This window comes from Microcaecilia unicolor, chromosome 8 (genome assembly GCF_901765095.1).
Source record: "Microcaecilia unicolor chromosome 8, aMicUni1.1, whole genome shotgun sequence".
Taxonomy (NCBI): domain Eukaryota; kingdom Metazoa; phylum Chordata; class Amphibia; order Gymnophiona; family Siphonopidae; genus Microcaecilia; species Microcaecilia unicolor.
This window is the reverse complement of record NC_044038.1, coordinates 142,247,080-142,263,619: the sequence shown is the minus strand read 5'-3', so window position 1 is coordinate 142,263,619 and position 16,540 is coordinate 142,247,080. Positions and strand designations below refer to the sequence as shown.

Below are 16,540 nucleotides of genomic sequence, written 5' to 3'. Positions count from 1 at the left end.
TTGGCTTTGTCTGAGAGTATATTAACTTTATTCTTTGGTATGATTGAGTTCTTTACTGTCTCAATAGAATTCCTTTCCTATTTGTATTCATAATTTATGCTTTAAAATTGTACACCACTTTGACCTTCACCAAAGAAAAGGTGGTATAGTCTTGATTAAACTTAGCATTTGCAGTTTTTTATAAGAAGAAGACCAGACCAGCTTTATTTGATCATAAAATTGAAAGATTATTGCTTCAGAACAGAAATGGCAGTGCAGAATTTGTTTATCAAAGGCTATTAAAACTCATTTACATTTTTGAAAAATAGATGTATGGGAGGACTAACCCTCCTGGTTTGAACAGGTTCAAAATAGTTTCACATTCCCTTCTGGTAGCAGGGTGTTAACCCCTCACATTGTACAAGTTCTGTCATAATCAAAAAGAATGTCATTAGTTCATGACATAGGCAAAAATACATTTATAAGCAAAAAAAGTGGCTAATTATTCTTTCTCTGGGCGTCATTTACGAGTTGTTAATGCATGCTAATGCCATTCATGTGCATTATTTGCCACAAGTCCCTTTTTCTGTAATGCACATATATCAACTTTTAGTAAATAATCCCTTGTGTCTTAAAAGCCCATCATTCAGTTAATGTCATTAGAGACAGTCTCAGATCCTGCTTTGTCAAAAAGCAAACAGTGGGGGTCTCAACTCTTCCAATTCACTTTGTTCATTGAATTTCTCTTGTACAACACTACCAATCACATCAATCACCAGAACTCTGTGTGCAACACATAAAGTGATGCTCACCCTGTACCAACCCCATATTCATTTGCATGTACACAGGATAATCTTGCATGTACAATTTAACGCTTAGAAAGCAAAACTATGAACGCAGGTTATAGAATAACTACAGTAATACAGATAGCTTAATTGACACATTAGCTGCTAATTGGCACTAGGCAACCAATTATTGGTGATAGTGGGTGTTAATTGGCACAAATTTGTAGTTACATTTATAACTACACTTACTTGGTATTCTATAATATTAGGGACCCTTTTACTAAGCAGTGGTGGCCGTTATTGCTGCCCGTTGAGGCCTTTTTTACTGCAGCGGGTAAAAAGGCTGAAAAAAGAAATGGCCATGTGGTAAGATTGCACTTACAGTGTGGCCATGTGGGGGAGAGCACTTACCCACCCACTGAGGTGGCGGTAAGGGCTCCCACGCTAACCAATTACTGCCGGGTAACTGCTGCGGTAAAAAATAGGAACCTATTTTCTCTAGTCCTGGAAATGTCATGCGCTAGGGTGGAACTACCACCAGCGCCCATGTTGAGCCATCGGTAGTTCCAGATTGCCGTGCGGTGAGCCCGCGGTGGGCTTACCATTGCTTAGTAAAAGGGCCCCTTAATGCACAATTTCTATAGCAAAGGGGTGTGGATGTTGGGGAGGCATGCACAGGTCAGGGGTGTGCCTTGCACTCGTGCACACAGCAGTTAGAAGTGAGCATTTATACCAGCCTCTGACATGGAATAAGTTCTCACAACTGAAGTTAAGCACTAAAGTAAGGACTTACATTAGCATTCTACAATAACAATTACATATGTAATTGCTGATATAGAATTCATAGCATTTTACTGCTTAACCTTAGATGACCTTTATATAATTACCTGTGTAGTGGGTCCCAGCTATTATGAAATGAAATTGTTCTATTACATTGTTCTGTGACCACTGGTTCATAGTGACACAAATTATATTCAGCCATGCATTTGAAATCAATTGGCAAACAGTCTTTCCAGTTACATAGAATATGTTTCATTGCCAAAGACATTACCACATCAAATAGCCTCTTTGGTACCTGGTCAAAATAGCCCCGACAAAAAGATTCAAATACAAAATAGCCCAAACCAAAAAAAAATATCAGACAAAATAGCCCCTGGCAAATAAATCCCTGAGAAAAGGGTCTGCCTACAGTGTGGCCCCTGAAAAAAAGGGCCTGCCCCTAGTGTTTTACCTGTTTTGCTCCTGCTTCTGCTACTTTGAGCCAAGGTACGACTCCCCTTTGCCACCCCAGTTTCAGTGCAAACTGTCTGGAATGTTTCCCTCTTCCTCCTGCCTGCCTGCCCTGCACGGTCTGATATCTCTCTATTTCTCTCGCCCCCCCACCCCTACCCCGGTGATCCTCCAGTGTTTCTGTGGGCTGCCAGCAGTGTCAGCAAGGAAAACAAGCTGCTTCTGAGGGCCCTGGAAACATTCTTTCTGTTGTGTCCCACCTCATCTGATACAACTTCCTACATCCACTTAGGCAGGACATAATGAAGAGAATGCTTCCAGGGCCAGCCGAAGCAGCTTGTTGACACTGTTGGTGGCCCACAGGAACGTTGGAGGATTCTGGGGGGGATGGGGGGGGAGGCCGAGAGGGATACCAGACCGCAGAGGGTAGGCAGAAGGGACAGGGAGACATGCTGGACTGTAGGGAGGTAGGTGAGACGGTAAGGTACGAGATGCATTTCCTGACCATGGGAAGGGGAGGAAGTAGGGTTACCATATGGCTCCAGAAAAAGGAGGACACATTGATCCAGTCCAGGTTTTGTTTCCATTGAAAGCAATGGAAGTAAAACCCAGACTGGCTCAATCTGTCCTCCTTTTTCTGGAGCCATATGGTAACCCTAGAGGCCCGAGGAAGGGAGAGAGATGCCAGAATACTGGAAAAGGGGTAGTAGAACAGAGATGACAGAACATGGAGGTGGGGAGAGCTGCACTGGAGAGGGAGTTGAAGGAAGAGAGAGTTCAGATAAGGGAGTGAGGGATAGAGATGTAGAAGAAATGCTGGACCCCCAGAAGAAGGGAGACAGAGTTTTTAACTATACTTCCAATTTTTGTGAAGAGCTATGGGTTATCTTGCTACAGGGGCTATTTTGTTTAGGCTATTATGTCAGGGTGCCAGCTTCATTATAGGAGCAGCCAGTCATAAGTATATAAGTATAAAAGTGTTGCCATACTGGGACAGTCCGAAGGTCCATCAAGCCCAGTATCCTGTTTCAATAGTGGCCAATCCAGGCCACAAGTACCTGGCAAGATCCCCAAATAGTATAATACATTTTATGCTGTTTATCCCAGAAATAAGCAGTGGATTTTCCCAAGTCCATTTGTAATAAAGGCTTATGGACTTTTCTTTTAGGGAGTTATCCATACCTTTTTTAAACCCCGCTAAGCTAACTGCTTTTACCACATTCTCTGGCAACGAATTCCAGAGTTAAAGTATTTTTATTTATTTATTTGTTGCGTTTGTATCCCACATTTTCCCACATATTTGCAGGCTCAATATGGCTTACAATTTTCCGTCATGACTTATGTCATTTCAGAATACATATACAATTGGTAATATATATAGAACATGAATGCTAAATGAACAGTTGGATAAAAAAGGGAGAATACACAAATGGTATCACATATTGAACATGGATTGCATATTAAAGTTAAACAATACGGTATAGGAAGAGAGTAATCCTATTGTTAAGTAAATGATGGTGAATTACAGTTCCAATTATAAGTCATTATGGTATGTCATATTAAAGAGATGTGTGTTCAGTGCCTTACGGAAGTTAATTAGGTTGTGAATTATTTTCAGGTCCAATGGAAGAGCATTCCACATTTGTGAACTCAAGTATGAAAAGCTGGATGCATGTTTTAATCTATATTTTAGACCTTTACAACTACATGTTGAGTGAAGAAATGTTTTCTTTGATTTGTTTTAAATTTATTACATAGTAGCTTCATTGCATGCCTCCCAGTCCTAGTATTTTTGGAAAGAGTAAACAAGCTATTCATGTCTACCCACTCCACTCAGTATTTTATATACCTCTAACATATCTCCCTTCAGCTGTCTTCTCCAAGCTGAAAAGCCCTAGCCATTTCAGCCTTTCCTCATAGGGAAGTTGTCCCACATCATTTTCGTCGCCCTTCTCTGTACCTTTTCTAATTCCATTGTATCTTATTTGAGATGCGGTGACCAGAATTGCACACGGTATTCAAGGTGCATTCGCACCATGGAGTGATACAAAGGCATTATAACATCCTCATTTTTATTTTACATTCCTTTCCTAATAATACCTAACATTCTATTTGCTTTCTTTGGTGCTGCAGCACACTGAGCAGAGGGTTTCAAAGTATCATCAACAATCACTCCTAGATACTTTTGTTGGTCGATGATTCCTGATGTGGAACCTTGCATCATGCAGCTATAGTTCGGGTTCTTCTTTCCAACATGCATCACTTTGCATGTGGGAAAGAGGAACTCGAACTATAGCTGCATGATGCAAGGTCCGAGTCTCGTAAAGTCATCTTGCAATTTTTCACAATCCTCTTGTGATTTAACAACTTTGAATAACTTTGTGTTGTCGACAAATTTAATTACCTCACTAGTTATTCCCATTTCTAGATCATTTATAAATATGTTAAAAAGCAGCGGTCCCAACACAGACCCCTCCGGAACCCCACTATCTACCCTTCTCCATTGAGAATACTGACCATTTAACCTTACTCTCTGTTTTCTATTTTTTTAACCAGTTTTTAATCCACAATAGAACACTACCTCCTATCCCATGACTTTCCAATTTCCTCTGGAGTCTTTCATGAGGTACCTTGTCAAATGCCTTTTGAAAATCCAGATACACAATATCGATCGTCTTACCTTTATCCACATGTTCGTTCACCCCTTCAAAGAAATGTAGTACAATGGTGAGGAAAGATTTCCTTTCACTAAATCCATGTTGGCTTTGTCTCATTAATCCATGCTTTTGAATATGCTCTGTAATTTTGTTCTTTATAATAGTCTCTATCACTTTGCCCGGCACTGACATCAGGCTCACCGGTCTATAATTTTCCGGATCACCTCTGGAACCATTTTTAAAAATCGACGTTACATTGGCCACCCTCCAATCTTCCAGTACCATGCTTGATTTTAAAGATAAATTGTATATTAGTAATAATAGTTCTGCAAGTTCATTTTTCAAATCTATCAATACTCTGGGATGTATACCATCTGGTCCTGGTGATTTGCTACTCTTCAATTTGTCAATTTGCCCCATTACATCTTCCAGGTTTACAGAGATTTGACTCAGTTTCTCTGACTCGCCAGCATTGAATACCATTTCTGGCATCAGTATCTCTTCCACATCTTCCTCTATTATAGACATTTTATATATATATATTTTAAAATACAATTAATTGTAAAGTTCCTGGTGCGAATCTGGATAAGGATTCAAATATTTTAGAGAGAATTTAAAATAAAACTCTGAGCTCTATGAGATAACAAGTTAAGATAGGGAGTCCATATAGCCAGTAATGTTTTCTTCCTTTTAATTGAGGTGCCCACATGTAGCTTTTCCATGAGCATATGATGATGTAACATATTACCCTAGCCCCAGTAAGAAGGAGCCTCTGAGACTGTACATACTTTCAGAATAGCTATATTACCTAATAAAACTGCCTTGTGAATAAGGAGACGATGATTACCACACTGCAGACAAAAAGTCTCATGTTTATCCAGTAGGTGACTCACCATTGACAAATAATAGACCAACCGTTTCCAGAAATGCCTGATGACCAAGCACTCCCAGAAAGCGTGAATAAAAGTATTATGAGAAGTATTGCATTTATAATATACTAGTAAAAAAGGCCCGTTTCTGGCACAAATGAAACGGGCGCTAGCAAGGTTTTCCTCGGCTCCCCTCCTCTCCCCCTGCGCCCACTGCAGCCACCCATGTCTAGCAAACCTCCTCTCTCCCCTGCCCCCCTCCTGTCACCCATGTTCAGTGACCCTTCAGGTGGTCTTATTTACTTTGAATATGTACTTTAAAGTTTTGTGATGGAAATTGTTCAAAGGCCTTATGAAGTGCTGAGATCAATAATCGGTCTCTCCTTTGCATAGAAGAATTTTCAATTTCTATACATGTCCCTCAGCCAAAGCTGCCTTCTCCAAAGATTATATGTAATGTCTTAACTGATGGTATGCAAAAACTGTCCCCCATATGTGAGAAGATCCCACCTCTTAAAGTTGACAATTGTATAGGTGAACCCTCTGGTGAAAGTACCTGATAGATATGCCATATGCATAATTCTACCCATCGTTTAAAGTTAATATTATCAATACCAGGCATAAAATCTGCATTACCTTGAATAGGCAGTAGAGCTGAGGTGTGGGCAGAAATCCCCCAAGAAGTAGTAAGCAGTACTCTCCACAGATGTCATAGAGGGGCTATCAAGACACGGCCCCTTGCCACCCCCGGAAGTCATCCTCCTTTGGGCCTGGAAAAGATACCCCAAGTTCCAAGGTGCGAAAATTTCAGCTTCTACCGTGATTGGGGTGGGCCATTTTGTTCAGTGCCAGCAGATGAGAGTTTTTTGGAAGTTGCAAGTTTTGAGGCATATCTTGGATGAAATATAATGTGAGATTTTTTTTCCCCTGAAGCAGCCTGAAGTGGTGAAACAGGGAATCCCTTGGGATTTGGAACATTTAAAAGTGAACTGGAATATGGGCTCAAGATTGAAGAACAATTGTGGTTTCCAAAATAAGCACTGTGTATATTGAATTAGGCAACTCTGTTTCAAACACTTTTTCAGGTTTATTCTGTATCTTCAACTGGTATTTTGTCATTTTTTAAAAAAATAGGAACTATTGAAATTTGTATGAAAGTGAAGTTTTCTTATGACCAATGACAATGAAGAGCCTCATATATATACAGTATGAAGGTTTATCCTTCTAGTAGGTGTGTCTCTTTTTACAGATTGAGGTTTTTTTTGTCCACTTTATTTATATGTTAATTGATTGGTGACATTTTTGGAGATACAGAATATTACTGTAGAAGTATAGTGGTTTTGTATGTGATTGAATTCTACAGATTCCTTATATTAGTGATTTCAATTACCCCAATATTTGCTGGCTAAATATTAGATCAGGGAGCGCTAAGGAGGTAAAATTCTTAGATGTAATTAATGACTGCTTCTTTAAGCAACTGGGAGAGCAGTAGTTCCAGCCCTGGCGCGCACCATTTCCCTTGCTAGGGAAAATTGGCACATACTTTTAGCATGGTGCTAACCCAGCGGTAATTGGGCAGCACCACACGCTACCTGGTTACCACCGGGTTACAGTGGCAGCTCTTACCGTCACCTCAATGGTTGGCAGTAAGTGATCCTCCTCACATGGTCATGCAGTAAGAGCAATCTTACCACATGGCCATGGCTTTTTTCAGCCTTTTTCACCTGCTGCGGTAAAAAGGGCTGCAGCATGTGTCAAAACTGGCTCCCGCCGCTAGCGCAGGGCCCTTTTTACCACAACTTGGTAAAATGACCCCCCCAGTGAGCCAGCAGGACACTGAAATAGAGGCATCAAGCAAACGTAAAGCCCCATTTTCCATAGAATATTGGTAGGAATTGAGATTTCCAAGTTGGGATGTTCATAATAGTATTATACAAAATGATCTGCTGAATGTGGAGGTTTTGTAAGTTATTTATAAGGAAGCCAGCAAATACAAGTGTATTTGCTGCTACATACAAATTAAAAAAAAAAAATCAATCACATTCAAAAGAATGATGGCAGCATGCATGCCTTACACATGCAATCACCAGTAACTACCTGTGTAATTGCTGATCTAGCAGCATACACCTCTATTTGTTGGCACTTAAGCTGTGTAAGTGTTGGATTGCACAAGACTACATGTACAAAATGAGTCAATTAAGGAGCTGAGTGAAACAACATTTTAAAAATTTTAGAAGTGGTTTCAGATACCACAGAGTAAGTATAATTGCCCTCTAGAGACCCCAAGTCCAAACTGGGACAGACCAAAGGTCCATCAAGCCCAGTATCCTGTTTCCAACAGTGGGCAATCAAGGTCACAAGGACCTGGCAAAATTCCAGAACAGCAAAACAGATTTTATGCTGTTTATCCTAGAATATGTAATGGAGTTTCCCAAGTTTGTCTTATTAATGGCTTATGAATTTTCTTTTAGCAAATTATCCAAACCCTTTTAAAACCCTGCTAAGCTAACTCAGAGCAGGCGTAAATGCAATTATAAAATTCATATCAGCTCTAAAGGCCTGGCTGCTGCTAATACCATTGGTTGTTTTTCCACCTTGATCCCACCCTTTTCTCTCCCATATCCACTTCTCCCTTAGCTCTCTCTACTATCCTACCCTCTCCCTGAGTCCTTATAAAATTGTTATACCCTAATGTTCTCTTGATATTGTTCTATCGCCCTATCATTTCCCCATTGTTACATTCCATTGTTCTATTCCCCAAACGATATTTTGACTTTGACTTTGTCTTCCCATAACTCTTCACAATGTAACCCATAATCGTACTATAACAAATTGTATTTCCATCATTCACAATGTATTGTAAGCCACACTGAGCCCGCAAATAGGTGGGAAAATGTGGGATACAAATGCAATAAATAAATAAATAAATAAATAAATAAAATCTTTTAGGTTTCATTGTGTAAGAATGATTGCCTATTCTTTCCTGTCTTGTTTTGTAGTTCCTTTGTCCTATTTTCTGATATTTTCTGCTACCACTATAAACCTCCTAGAGCTACCCATTAGTTAAGGCAGTATAGTAAATCTCTTTTAAATAAATAAAATGGGAAATACAAGTATATTTCTGTGTACTACTGAGCCACACTCAGAACACATCCCCTTAAAATCTATGCATAACATATATGTATAAATAACTGCATTGGAGAATTGGTATGTACTTGTGTAGATGCCACACAACTGTCCTAAAATTATCAGTTTATTAAACAGAATAACTTAACCATGTAATAGGGCCCTTTTAGTAAGCTGTGTTAGGTTTTAACGCACACCTAACACAGAAAAAAATGGACTACCACAAGATGTGTTACAGTGCCATGTGGTAGTTTCGGAATATGCGAGCGCATAGAGAATGCAAAAAAAAGTTTCTTTATTTTTGAGGGGCATGTTATGGCAAAGAGTGGGCATTCCTACGCTACACATTTAGCACTTCTGTATTACCACATGCTAACTAGTTAGCGCATCGATAACACAGGAGCCCTTACCGCCTACAAAATAGGAAGCAGTAATTACTCCTGCAGTAATTTTTTTAAATGGCCGCCCACTAATGGCATCATTAGTGCATGAAAATAACCCACATCCAAGGGAAAATGTTCTTCGGAAACTCTTAATCAACACCAACATACAACTAGTTTCTGTTGTAGTACTACTACTACTACTACTTAGCATTTCTATAGCGCTGCCAGGGTTACGCAGCGCTGTACAAGTTTAAACACGGGGAGGGACAGTCCCTGCTCAAGAGAGCTTACAATCTAACAGTAACAGACTACGTAGTCAGTGTAGGTAACAGGAATGGGGAAGGTGGTTAGGTGCCAAAAGCAAGGGAGAAGAGATGGGCCTTGAGTAAGGACTTGAAGATGGGCAGGGAGGGCGCATGGCGTATGGGCTCAGGAAGTCTGTTCCAGGCATAAGGTGCTGCGAGGCAGAAGGGGCGGAGTCTGGAGTTAGCGGTGGTGGAGAAGGGTACAGATAGGAGTGATTTGTCCTGAGAGCGGAGGTTACGGGTGGGAACATACGGGGAGAGGAGGGTAGAGAGGTAATGGGGGGCAGCAGATTGAGTGCACTTGAAGGTCAATAGGAGAAGCTTGAACTGTATACGGTAGTGGATTGGGAGCCAGTGAAGCGACTTGAGGAGAGTGGTGATATGAGAGTATTGGTTCACGTGGTAGATAAGACGTGCGGCGGAATTTTGGACAGATTGAAGGGGGGATAGGTGGCTAAGCGGGAGGCCAGCGAGGAGAAGGTTGCAATAGTCAAGACGAGAGGTAACGAGCGAGTGGACGAGGGTTCAGGTGGTCTGTTCAGAGAGGAATGGGTGAATTTTGCTAATATTATAGAGGAAGAAGCGACAGGTCTTAGCTGTCTGCTGGATATGGACAGAGAGCTAAGACCTGTCGCTTCTTCCTCTATAATATTAGCAAAATTCACTCATTCCTCTCTGGACAGACCACCCGAACCCTCGTCCACTCGCTCGTTACCTCTCGTCTTGACTATTGCAACCTTCACTATGGACCTCAGCGGTGCCCCCTTACTGGAATCCACTTTACACCCAGCAAGACTTACATATCCATCTCCTCATTGTTAGTGCATGGTTTTATGACCACAGTAAAAATGGCCTTAGTATGCAGGAAACACCTGTCTAACAGTGCACTAAGGCCTACTTTTACTGCAGCTTAGTAAAAGAACCCCAATATTTCTTAATTCACATCAATGATCTAAAATAAAAAAGTGCTATCAAAAATCTTTAAGTGCCTTCCCTGCAATTCTCCAGGGGTCACTTTTGTTGAAATGAATATCTGAATGACAGATCAAACACCTTGAGAAGTACAACAAAATAAGGGAATATTTAAAGAATTCTTTAAGTAAAGATACATTATTGTGATTGCATTGATAGTGATTGCATGGGGAGTTGAACAATCACCTAAAGAATGCAGTAATAAAGTAAAGATTTAAAACTAATACATAAATATGCTTAGACATAATTCATATTATGAAAAATAACGTATAGATGGTGGGCTTGATATTCAATCCAAAAAAGCAAGAGTAAAGCCTCTACAGTTACGCACAAAGCACCACAAACAGCAAAGGTGATCCAAATAGGAAGAACAAGCAGTGGTTCACCAAAGCAAATTTTATTAATCGGGAACCCAACTTGGCCAAGTTTCAGCTGTGCCTTCATCAGGGGTCACCAGAATCTTCAAAACAAAACGTAAACAGTTCACTCCAGCAGAAAACTCATCAACAACCAAAGTGTCTCTTCTCACTGCATGAACCATACAGTGAAACAATTTAAGTGGATAGGAGAGATACTAAGGGGCTGATGCACTAAAGTCCCCGGAAGCAACCACCTGCTATTTCCACCCCGGTAAAAATTACCGAGGCGGAAACAGCGGGTGATTCATGAAAGGAAACATATGCAAATGGACTTTTACTGTGCAGCTTAGTAGGGAAGGCTGCCAAGATATGTGCAGAGCAGTCAATTGATAAACGTTGCTGCTCTGCGCATGCTCATACAGCGTGTGCTACACATGGCTTTCATACATGCATACAAGCTGTGTGTATCAAAGCTGTGTGTACAGAGAGAAGCAGCACAAAAAGTCCTGGACGAAAAAAGTTTTGTTAGCTATAAAGGGAAGGTTTCAGCTCTCAGCTTTGTGACTTGCAAGGAGGAGTTCTTGTGCTGCCACTGCCCTGCCCCTGGGCGGATTGTGGCAAGGAAGCGGGAGCGGCAGAGGAGAGGGAGGTAGACAAGAGCCCTGGAGCAATTCAAAGGACTTCTTTTTTCTCCTGCAGCTTCTCCAGCCTGCTCTGGGCTCCCAAGTCCTCTCCAGAGTTTTACCCTCCCTCCCCTAGCTTTTTTGTTTCTTTAAAAGCTTTGCTCTCCTCTCTAGTCCCTGCTATCAATGCTACCGGCTGTTCCAGACCTCCCATAAAATTACTCCCAGTAAAGGTAGGAGGGGCTTTCTGTGCATCACATGTAAATGACTGTGCATCCTTCAGAATGTACATTTGAATACTGATCAGGTCATTTAAATGAATTAGCATACCATTTCTGTTGTCTGTTGCCCCAAATGGAAAACAACCCGCAGAACCCCTTTGTTCATGTCCAACTGAATAACGTCCTCGGTAAACCGGCTGGAGCCGGTCATAAAACCACGTTGCTGCATCTCCCCCTAAGTGGGTTGGGAGCAGATTTTTAGCGCTTAGTTTTAGGGCAGTCTGGGGGCAGAGTCTGGGTGGAGATGAAGGTTATGCGGGCCCCAGAGATATTCACCGCTGATGCCCACATTGCTAACTGGGCATGTCAGAGTGCTTAAATAGTAGTCATAATTTTGTCTGGTTAGTTATGAGTGTACAGCACTGAATATCACCTCTACCTGCAAAAGCTCCAGGCGCCACCACAATCAAGGGTGGTCCAAGACAATCCGCTGTCTGAGGCAGAAAATGAGCTACCACCCTGGCCTTTCCACTGCTGCCTCCCCCGTCCTTCCCTCCCCAACCCCCTTCCCTGAAATTACCTTTTCTTGTTTTACAACAGGCAGCAGCAGCAGCGAATCCCATAGGCTGCCCTGCCGTCGGTCTGGCTCCTTCTCTCCACTGTGGGTGGCCTGCCTTTCTGATGTAATTTCCTGTTTCTTCAGAAGCGGGCACCTGCAGTGGAGAAAAGGGGCTGGGACCGGCAGCAGGTCAGCCTATGGGAGTCGCCGATGCTGCCTTCCTTTGAAAAACAAGAAAAAAAAAGAAAAAGGTACTTTTGAGGAAGGGAAGGGTGGCCTAATGGTAGGGCTGCCACTGAGCAAAATTCAGGATATTCAGTATCAGTGCCTGGATATACTAATCATTTCTATAGCGCTACTAGATGTATGCAGTGTTTTACACATTATTTGAAGGTACTTTCTCTGTCCCCAGAGGGCTCACAATCTAAGTGTTAGTACATGGGGCACTGGAGGGTTAAGTGACTTTTCCAAGGTCACAAGGAGCTACAGTGGGAATTGAACCCAGGTTGCCAGGCTCAAATCCACTGCACTAATCTTTAGGCTACTCCTCCACTTGACACTGACACTCTAGGTCTATTTTAGCCAGTGACAGTCAGTGTTTAAAAAAAATTGTGCCACTGCAGGCTGAATATTGACCAAGGTAATTTTATAACAGGATAACCCAGGTTTGCAGGCAAGAAGGCACCTATTTTATAAAGACACTTAAAAGGCAATTCTATAACTGACCATGAGCAATTATGCACACTTTGTTCACATAAATGCACAGAAAATTGTCACTTGCGCATATAAGTGCACTATATGCTATCCTATAAGTGCACGTGTAAACGCTATAACATGTAACTGCAAGGGGAGGGTATGCACGTGGGAGGAGCATGGGCCATTGAATGGCGCACTTAGGAGTGCCCATTTACTCCTGCCATTGACCTGGTGTAAATGGGGCACTTGCGTTTAGGTACCAGTGCGGGCTTACGTTAGCATTAGTATCTAGATAGCAGTAATGCTCAGTGCTGTATTCCGGATAATAAGCACTGAAAGCTGAATTTGGCTCCATGAATGGGATCCTTTTACTAAGGTGTGCTGAAAAATGGCCTGCGGTAGTGTAGGCACATGTTTTGGGCGTGCACAGAATCATTTTTCAGCGCACCTACAAAAAATGCCTTTTAAAATATTTTTGCCAAAAATGGATGTGCAGCAAAATGAAAATTGCCACGTGCCAATTTTGGGTCTGAGACCTTACCACCAGCCATTGACCTAGCAGTAAAGGCTCATGCAGTAACCGGGCGGTAATGACCTACACGTGCCAAATACCACTTGGTGTGTGTCCAATATGTGTGGCTGAAAATAAAACATTATTTTCCAGATGCACATATTGGATGCATGCCAAAATTGAAATTACCGCAAGAGTCACGCAGTAGCCAGGCAGTAACTCCATTTTGGCGCACATTGGGAGCATGTAGACGCTTATGCAGCTTAGTAAAAAGGTCCCCAATATGTAGAAGAGTATGAGAAGTTTTGCATGTTTTTCTTCCCTTTATAAAGTAGACATAAATTTGGTGTCTTTTGGGGCTTTTCAGATAGGTGCAGCTTTTATGATAATTCACCCCTACATAATCATTCCAGAGAGCTGAGCTATGCACACACTACATTAAATTTTTCTGACTCCTTCAGATGTCCTTTCCAGCAGGCCAGGTGCATAGAGTACCCATTGCCACATCTGAACACTAACAAATGGAGCAGGAGAGACAGACATGATGGCTTCTGTGCCAAGGGCTCATACTTTTGCCTGTGTTGTCAGGGAGACATACATCAAACAGCAAGTGCAGTATTACGGAAGGGTACAGAGACAGTATTTTCATTTGCATAGCAATTATTTTTTCCCGAAGCAGTTTGATGCTTGCACTGCTCCAGAGAGCCTTGTGTAATCAGAAACCAGCCACAACAGTCCTGAGAAAACATTAAGGGTTATTCATTTCATTAACAGTCCATAAAAATGCAGCATTTGAGAACACCCTCAAGAAGGAAGACGTAGATATGCAAAAACAGCATAGAGGAAGACCTGGGTCCTGAAGAGATTAAGATCTTTAAAACCAGAAAATGCAGGCATACTACTAATTAGCAGATTGCCAGCACAGACTATAGATTATGCTGTTGAAAAGGACTTAGTTTTTTGTTTATCTGTGATATAAGTTATGCATTAATCCAGTGCACAGTTAGAATGAAGCAATCTCCTTTTGCTTCAAAAGCATGTTTATTTTAGTAGGAACAATGAGGATTTAGATTTATCTTTAATAACTCACCTTTCAAAACCTGAATTAAAATAAATTTCATTCAGGTGTGTCAGGTATTTCCCTGCCCAAGAGGGTTTATAATCAAGGGTCTATTTACTAAAGGTTTTCTCCCATTTTGTGTTAATGGGAAAAATGCTTCATAAATAAGGCTCTAAGTTTGTACCTAAGTCTATGGAGGGTAAAGTGATTTGCACAAGCTCACAAGGAGTGTGAAAAGGAAAACTAGGATTTGAACCTTGGCTTCCGTGAATCACAGTCTAGTCTAGTTTATTGACACTTGATATACCGCTTCAGCTGATGCACAGATCAATGATTGAAAAAAAAAAAATCAAAGAAACACTATTTAGAACAGGACAGGTGCACACTAGTACCAGGAAGAACAGCAGGAGAGGTTAAAAGGGGAAAGAAAGAGAAAGTAGCCCAGACATCCACAGACATCCATTCCAGAATCCCCAAAGGCCAAACAGAAGGAATAGGTTTTTAAAGAGGACTTGAAAATGTTTCATGAGATGCACTCCCTTCAGTTCTTGAGGGAAACCATTCCACAAGAAAGGAGCTAAAAAAAATGCACGCTCATGTGTGGAATCTAAATGGCTACACATAGGGAAGGAAGGATTAAGCAGTGATCATTAAGGAAAGGAAGCTCTGGAAAGAGGGGGCATAGGATGAAGGTGAAAGGGGATAGACTCAGACATAATCTTTTTCATGGAAAGGGTGGTGAATTCATGGAATGGCCTCCCAGTGGAAGTGGTCGGGACAAAAACAGTGTCTGAATTCAAGAGAGCTTGGGACAAGTATATAGGATCACTAAGGGAGTGATAGGGAGAGTAGATGGCATGGATGGGCAGACTGGATAGGCCATGGGGTCTTTATCTGCCTACATTTTTATCTGTTTCAATGTTTAATAATCTTGGAGTGTATTGGATGACCTTCAAAATCAGATAACTAGGGATGCCCTCATGCAGAGCTCAGACTTCTAGAAGGAGCAGTTTAAATTTAATATAGTAAGCAATTAGGAGCCACTGCAGATGGATCAGTAAAGGGTGAACAGAAAACTACTGACAACAAAAACTAGCTGGGTGGTTACCTAAGTCAATCACCACATCTCCAAAGAACAGAAGTCTACATATTGACAGCAATCAAAAAGATTAGATGAAACTCACAGACAATGACTCAGACTGAAAAGCTCATCTAGCTATCAGATGAAGCCCACCTACTCTCAGACAATGGATGTATATCTACCAGCAGATGTCCAGATGATGTCATTAAACATGTGACCAGTTACCATGCTCCATCTCAAAACTAGATGCAACCAGTTTTCAGCTATCCCTGAGTTTTCATTGGATCAAGCCCATCCCACCTGACTTCAGCCTAGGGTCCAGCAAGAAAATATAAAAAGCCTGGAAAATGCCCAGCTCGCTCTCTTGGGATCTGGTTCTCTTCGCTCTGCCTCCTGCTTCTCTCTGCTGGACTTCACACACACCCTGACAAGAATCCTCCAGGCAACAACCACAACTTTGCAACAAAAGACTTCTTCAGCAGAGATGATCTTCTTCATCACTTCAACCAGCTAACAGCAGACTCTGTCAAAGTAAGTTACCATTTCCACTTGTGATAAGATTCTTAAAAACTGCCTCTCTCTCTTGTAACATTATTACATTACCTGTATTGTAAATAAACCTTTTTAAAGTTAAATATATGGCCTTTATGTTCTAAGCACATGTCCTTAAACCTTGCAGTGCAGGTTAATGTAGTTTAACAAATATAGTATTTAATTCCCCTTTTTCTTACATATGCTTATCTTATTACCTTATAGGTAATTGGTGGAGAATAGAAATATATTTTTCTTACAACCCATTAAAATGATGTTCATGTAACCAGTTGATCACTAAGTCTAGGCAAAGTTGGAGCAGTATACATTCAGGATTGTACAAGAATATCATCCACATAGAAGTAAAAGCTAATACAGTACCTGCATCTTGGATGATAGTAGCTAAGGGAACTCAGGAATATGTTAAATAGCATAGGGGACAGAATCAAGCCTTGAGGGACCCCCACATGATATAGGATTACAAGATGAAGTAGATGCAGGGCCTTTATAAAGAATTATTGGTTTTGTAGAAATGAGGTTCACTAATGGTAAACAGAATCCATTATGCCAATTTTGGAAAGTCAATGTAGGAG

General features: G+C 41.2%; 1 protein-coding gene across 1 annotated transcript in view; it reads right to left on the bottom strand.

Annotated features, from left to right (window-relative positions):
* ATP10B (ATPase phospholipid transporting 10B (putative)) overlaps nucleotides 1-16,540 on the bottom strand; it is a 234,335-nt gene that overhangs the window by 160,564 nt on the left and 57,231 nt on the right. The window lies entirely within an intron of this gene.